Below are 7,772 nucleotides of genomic sequence, written 5' to 3'. Positions count from 1 at the left end.
GCGCTGCACTGGCGGCTGCCCACTGCTTCACTGGGTGAATGGGTTAAATGCAGAGGAACTATTTCCCTATGGGGACTAACACGCACACTTTACTTTACTCAGAGTAAAATATATTACATAAATGTAGAAACTGGCATGTTTGTGTTATTTTTGGAGTGCTAAGTGTTCGTGCACGAGCTTACATTATTTTCCTATTGACCTCTTTGCAGTCTGGCTTTTTCATGCAACTGGAGGAGTCTCCCCCTGCTGGTCATTAAAAGGAATGTGCACTCCTGCATCGGCTCCATCAGTTATAAATAATTAGGTCATGCTTCAAGCTGAACAAGAGACATTTTGAGTCATTTTACATTGGAATCGCAAACAGTGTTTTGACTCACCAGGATCTCCACTTCTGACTGTTATAGCTGGTCAAATTCTCGATTCCACAGGTTTTTGTAGGTCACGGTTCATTTGCCATCTCTGCAGCATAGCTACGTGTAACGCAGTTATTGCAATCTACGGTGACTCCTTGCTCTCCGTGATTTTCAGCTCGCTGTGTTCATTCTGAAGCAAGCCACATAGCATGATACCGAAAGAGACTTCTTCTTATTTGTTTGCAGTACTGCAAATGTCAGGGGACAAAAAGCAAACAAACAAAAAAGGCCTTCTAATGTATGAAACAGTTCATGAAGTTCCCGTTCCATTTGTTCTCTCTGTTTTCCACCACAGTCTCTTCTTTCTTTTGTGCATGTATGCATGCCGTCACATCTTTGCCTCATTTTGCAACTCTGAGAACTTCACATCCACTCGCGTCTTTCCTTTGACTTTATCTCAAAAATTCACTTTGAGTTATGAGTGAGCACCACAGCCATTATGTGCTTGTCAAGAGCATGTGAAGATTACAAGCTTTCAATTTCATGTCAGCAGTCAGTGGAGAGGTAAATGTCTTTTTATTTCTCTATATCTCAATTTTAAATGTAAAACTCTCACATGTGCAAAAATTAAAACAGATCCGACATAATATAAGAGCGCTTCCCACCCTTTCAGCGCCGCGTAGCTTTGTTCTTTAACAATGCTTCCTGCCCACTAAATCAACCCCGCAAGATGCCAACCTCTGTTCTCTGCTTTCCAGCTGGGTTACAGTAGGAAGTCCTGTAATCACCTCATATGCGTACCTGGCCGTGCTGCGAGTTAGGAAGCAGGAAATGCTCACCATAGCTGCTTTGTACAGTGCGAGATGATGAGGATAATGAGCACCGCACGGTGAGGCAGGGATTTTCCAGAGGGCAAGTTCCACACCAGCACATCCACACCGTCTGGAAAGGAAGCAGCCTTTCCTGTCATCAGTCTCATCACTTTCTGCTCCTGGCCTTATAATGGTAGAAACACAGTCTCTGCATTTCTGTGTTAAATTCAAAACAAATAGATATAGTTCCCAACTTTGTTGCGAGAGAAGCCGGTGTGTGATGTGAAAAAGAACAAAATAATGTCATGCTAATGGGCAGGAGACGAACAGGACCATAATATACCAATATAAGAGGTCACGGTCTGATTGTCTCCTGCCCCCGTCGCACACAAACACACAGATGTGTAATGAATCACAAATTCACTTTGTATTCCACAGGTTACAGCCTGACCTGATCCCCATTCTTGCAGAGAGAAACTCAACAGACTTGGTGCTGTCAGACGAGTGCAATCTGCACACTGATCTCATCAGCGTTACACCTACAACAAACAAATCCAATGAAGAAAACAGCTGCATCCCAGACAGCCCGTGCGTGTTGTGTTTTCAGCAAACTGATCTTCCTTTAGGGAGAAATTCCATTAGTGCAGAATGTAAACAAACACAGGTCATATCATTTAAAATTTTCATCAGAGCACAAGATCTGGACGACTTGAAATACATAATAATCGCTGTCTGACTGTCTGGTCTCGGCAGAGCATGTTTGTCAGACCCGTGATTATATCTCGAAATCTTTACTGGGTAATTTTTTTTTTGTCGCTGCGGGTAATTTGATTTTTAAATTGCTGACAGTTTAATTCTGGAATGGCTTAATAAATCTAATGTCAGCCATATGCAGGTCTTGTCTAAACAAGGCTGTTGGGTAATTGCTCAGTTAATGCTTCTTTACAGCTCCGTGTTTTTCATGACCTAGAAGTTGGAGATGGAACAGATTAATAGCACATCCTTTTATCTCACACAGCAGTAAAGATTCAGCCTGGAGGCTTTTAACTACATGGCCACAACAGCTTTTAAATCAATGATGTCGTGAAAACGATTCTTTCACATAAACATCTTCTCTCTGTGTCTCCTCTGCCTGAGTCAGTGAGTGCATTTTCAGATTATCAAGTGAAGGTTTTCTCGAAGTTTTTTTTTAATTTTCCTGCAATCATTTTCTTTCTTTCTTTTTTCCCCCACATCAGAAGTAATGGAGCTAATTCCTGCTGCCCCATTACTGCAATGGGGAATAAGGAACTGGAAACAAAACTCTGCACAATAGTTGCTGATTTCATCCCAAATTGACCCAGTTTGTAATCACAGGTCATAAAAAAGAATGGTCAAAGCCACCTTGACGTCACCTATTGGTTTGTGAACCCTCGAGTTCAGCAATTTGGCAAAAGCCATCTTGAATTCTTGAGACCAGACTTCAACGGACGTGGATATTATGGAAACATGCTACATACTCATAGGATATCTCTAAACCATACCCCCCTTTATGGTCTATTAAACTGTAAATGGGATCCTAATTTACAAAATGAACAACACGCTGCATTAACTAAGGCTTGAATTTAGCAATTAAGACCATACACTCATTAGGAAAATGCTTATTGTCGTCATAAATCATGTGTGAATGCAGGCCATTTCTCATAGACATTTATATGATCTAGACTTCTTTTTGCACCTCGAGGAGTCGCCTCCTTCTGGTCTTTAGGGAGAACAGAGACTTAAGGTAGTACCATGTTTCCATCCATTCACTTGTGGCTACAGTACTCTGCAATAGTCTTGATTCACCCCTCATTTTATTCTATTTTGGTAGGAAAATGGAACAAAGGTGAATATACAGTATAAGGCTAATTTGGTAGGACTACCTTTAATGTTTCAGGCAAGTGTTCTTGTCATTTCTTGTAATCCCCAGGAATAGTTCTCCAGGTTTCTTAAAGAACTTTCTCCTCCTTTGTGTTTTACAGATGGCTGTTTACACTCACTTTTATATTTTTCTCCTGACCTTCTTCAATTGGAACCAAAGATCTCTAATTTGGATTTGTCACTCCATAAGATTTGTTGCCACTGGTTTTCAGTCCAGCTGTGTTATTGTTGGCATTTCTAAATAGATTCATAAATAATGTGTTTTTGCAATAGTGTGCTAATAATGTGCCAAACTGGTTCTTAGTTGTCTGGTATGTGCAGACAAAGCAGTGGCTCACTCCATGACTTAGATGCCTTATTGCATTTAAATGATTCATAGCTCAGTGTTAAGTGTCTTGACAAACAAAGAAACACCAAAAAAACTTCATCTGAAAATTTTCAGATACAAAGACTGCACTGAAAATACTCAAATACTGATTTGTATTACTATATTCTTATTGGAGCATCAAAGGTAAAAGGCTAAAATTACTTCATTACTCTATTACAAGCTGGCAATATAAGCTTCCTGTGCTTAATTGTTTTTTAAATTCCATCTTTAACAGATGCTGTTAGGACAAGTTATCAAGTCCCTTGATGGCTCTAATTACTCCTTTTAAAGTAGACATACCGAATAAATAGCTTCATTATCGAAACTTGTGACATCACTCAAAACTCCATCTTTGACACCTTATTTGTGCACTCACAAAAAAAACACCTCCATGCACCAGATATCGCATCTTGCTAACAGAAAAAAAAGAAAAGAAAAAGCTATTGACAGCTTTTTGTTGACTAATGGAGAAAACACAGTCCCCATTCAAGAAGAGAAAGAGAGCAGAGATTCTGGTTTATAGGGGGGAAAAAAGGAGGTTGAAAGGACTTCTTTTTAATTAGCACCCCAGAGTCTCTGAGCTGTAATAAAACTCTCAGGATGGTGGAAAATGATATTCTGTCATTTACAGAGATAAGTACTTTTCCAGTCTGTGGCTGACACAAGAAGAGGTCATGTGTTAGAGCTCCAGTTAATGTTTACCTGGCCCACCGCCACTGCTTTACTATCCTGTGTTGTCTAGACGTAGACATTTCAACACAGATGTTTACAGTCTTCGACCTCTGCCTTCATTTTCTTGGGGTTAACCCGCGGAGTATAATGAATACCTTTGTTTTAAGGTTTTAGAGGCTGATTTCTGTTTAGACCCCTTGTTAAGCCAAATCTTTGTTGACATCATGGAGTATTTAAGAGGGCAGCGTCGGTGCACCTTGATGCCAACGTCGAGTATCCTCAAAGTGCGAGGTGGATGTGTTGAAAGTGCTTCGCCACGCCACAGAGGGACGTCCACAGTGATGTATTGCCCAAGCGTCGCATTGAAATTCTTCTGCCAGCATTCTGCTGCCACGCTCTGAGGAGGAACGTGATGAATGCCCCTTCATGTCACAGACATAAGTGCTCCCATAGATTACTGCAACATATCGTACACGGCCTGACACAAATGTGTTTCGATGACGGCTCATCTTTCTTCCAAGTCATCTTTCTCTTTTTTTCTTTCCTCAATATGCCAAGGACCTTTGGACAAACAGGTTAAAAATATCATCCAATCACAGTCTTGTTAGGAGGGAGACAAGATTGAGAGGGTGAAGCAGGAGTGAATGCTTCATCCGTAGCACTTAAGGACAGGCAAAAGTGTAAAGATCTTGCAGTAGTACATAAAACACACCTATTTCGTATTAACAAAGATGTTCCTTTGGGAATACCTGGCCCATGCTGCACCCTGTGGCATCAAAAGCACCGCTCTGATCTCCATGACAGCTGACTCAGCAGGATTAGCCAATCACAGCTCTTCTTCACCACATCAAAACAGAAGGTGCATGCAGAGAATCTGCGATGCACGCCATCTATGCCGTGACCTGTCAGCACAGAATCATTAAGGAACATTTGTTCAGTTGAAAATAAATGGGCACACCCTTTAAGATCATTTGACAGGGATTTGTGAGGCTGGTAATTTTAAGTCTGATAAACATCTTGTGCATGTCTTGGCTACCGAGGCATGTCGCAACTCTTCTTAGCTCCTACCACAAATCCCCGATGCTTTGTCTTATATATCCTGGGGCAGCATCTAACTCTGTACACATGGAAGCTATTTAACTGCCATCAGACCTGTGATGGACTAATGAGGATACCGCAGGATCGTGACATCAGCTGACCCCATCTCACTCTGACCCCCCCAAGACCTGACCATAACCTTTAAGCAATGAGTAACTCGGACGGAGGGAGCAGACGCTTTCAATCAATGTCAGTGTCAAACATCTGTAAAGTCACTTCAGTATCAGTTAGTAAATCCCAGAATGACAGTCTAAATATTTCATATATATGCCAATTTACTGCTTTTTAAACTTGTAACTACATGCTTTTTGACCATTTCCAAAGTTTTTTATTTATTTAAATTTAAAAATCTTATAACAAGTAATTTTCTTGCAATTTAAGTAAGTTATTGTAAAATGTAGTGTGACAGTAGTGAAGCTATAAATTCTTCCTTGACAGGAAAAAAGGCCTGTCTGGACTAGTTAAGTCAAAGAGATGTTGATTTAAGGACATGCTAATTAATGAGGCTGCAGTTTGCGGAGGTGTTGAACTTCAGTGCATCATAAAATAAAATGTTCCTAAAATTTTGCCAACCACATTCAAGAGCATGGCAGACAGCATACTACAAAACACTTCAGTTAAAATACCACCGGTGACTGAAAGTTCAGCAGAATCTGTGACTAATGTTACAAACTGTCTTTTTTTGTTGCTTTTGTTTTTTTAATTTCACAAGGGAATAATAACTGATGAGAGATTCATATTTTAATACATCAGCAGTATGAAATGTGGCCCACCCAGTATCAGCCCAGGTCCAGAAACATATCAGCATGACAAAGCAGGAGGCGGAACTGCAGCATACTTCCTATTGCTGTTAATTACAGTGGGAGGAGGAGGAGGTCTGTTCTAATTACAAAGAAGGGCTGACAAAGCCAACGCTGCTCAGAGAGAGAGAACAAGGCTTCCTCCTCCTCCTCCTCCTCTTCATGCTGTGGTTTGGTTTTAATGAAGACCCACTGACTTCTCCCCAACCTGCCAGAGTATGTGGTGACTGTTGGTGGTACAATTTTCCAGTAAGACAGGAACACAACTGTCCAATTTAAATTCCCATTATAACCCAGCTTTAGCACATGACAGCTGCTTTTCTAGCCTGTGGTCTACACTGTTGTGTGGCATGCTTCCTGATCACTGTGGACAATGAGATCTGAGTCATGTGCAACATTTTCATTATTTTATAAAAGAAAACTGGACAATCTGGATGTAATCCCATTTCTCTGCAATTGCAGTTTGTCAGATTTATCAATTTATCAGATTTTTATTATGGTATTATTTGATTTTATTCTTGCCCAGCCTTAGTCTACATTTACAGTTATGAGCTGCGGTGTGAAGTAATAAAGTAACTGATCTCAGCTGTTGAAATACTAGTGCTTGCTGAATGAGCCACTATATTCTATGTAGGCGAGTGCCCATCTTTCAGCATGCCTTCATATTTCTTCCTATAGTGACGTTTTTGTAGTTTTTGTTAGTAGTGACAATATCACGTAAGTTAAAGCAGTGGTACATTTTGTAAGGCACGTGTTGAGCTGCTCGTTAATGTGAATCTCTAATAAACATGCTGCACTAAGTGAACATCCTTTAAATGTCACTGCCTTCCTGAGCATTCTTGCTGACCGTGTCCATCCCTTTATGGCTGCAATGAATCCATCTTCCAGCAGAAGAACGCATCATGTTACAAAGCTCAAATCACGTCGAGCAGGTTTCTTGAACATGACAATCTTGGCTGTTTGCAGCACTTTTCTGAATCTTTGCCATGAAGAATTAAATCACTTTTGAAGGAAAAAACCTTTTGAGTGTATTAGTACCTTTGATAAAGCAGAGGCACTCACTGTTGCTGCAGCAAACTGTGGGTTAAATCAGCTGGTTTATTTACTTGAGTGCGAAGGCTCATTCTTGACCTCAGGGAAGAGTATAATTAACAACATAATCCAAACGCTGATATTATCTTTCTGTCATCAGCATCTCAGTCTTCTTATTCTCTTGTAAGAAACCAGAGAATAACAACATTAAGAAATGTGGCCAAGGACAAGCGGTGGAGGAGAGCTTGGTTTTGTTTTCTGTCATGGTGGCAGTTTAATTCTTTACCCTTGTCTTCCCACTTATCACCTTTTCCCACATACATCCTCTGCTTTCCTGCTTTCCTTCTCTTCCCTCACAGCACCTTTTTCACCGCACCTCGCATCACTTACTTTTCTCCGTCTGTCTGTCTATCAGTGGGGCATCAGTGTATTCCATCTTCTGAGTGGGAGTCATGTGATAGGGGTTAATGGATTGGGCAGGATGAAGCATTGTGTCCTGCTGTCAGAGATTGCCATTTGTTTTGTGTGGGATCAATGAGGAGATCCAGAGTTGGTGCCTGCTGGAGATGATGGACTAATGTGTAACCACAAAACCATAAGAAACTGTCAGTGGGAAAACGCATCACAACACAGCATCGAGTCTGCCTTAATTTTACATTTTCCTGGGCAAAGAATTTACATCTTTTAGGTTTAAAGCAGACCCTTCAGGATTTTACGACATTTTTATGTCACAAAC

This window comes from Mchenga conophoros, linkage group LG8 (assembly GCF_057382185.1).
Source record: "Mchenga conophoros isolate Kocher_MC1m ecotype Shallow Benthic linkage group LG8, M_conophoros_male_GT1.1, whole genome shotgun sequence".
Lineage (NCBI taxonomy): Eukaryota > Metazoa > Chordata > Actinopteri > Cichliformes > Cichlidae > Mchenga > Mchenga conophoros.
Note: the sequence above shows the minus strand (reverse complement) of the source record.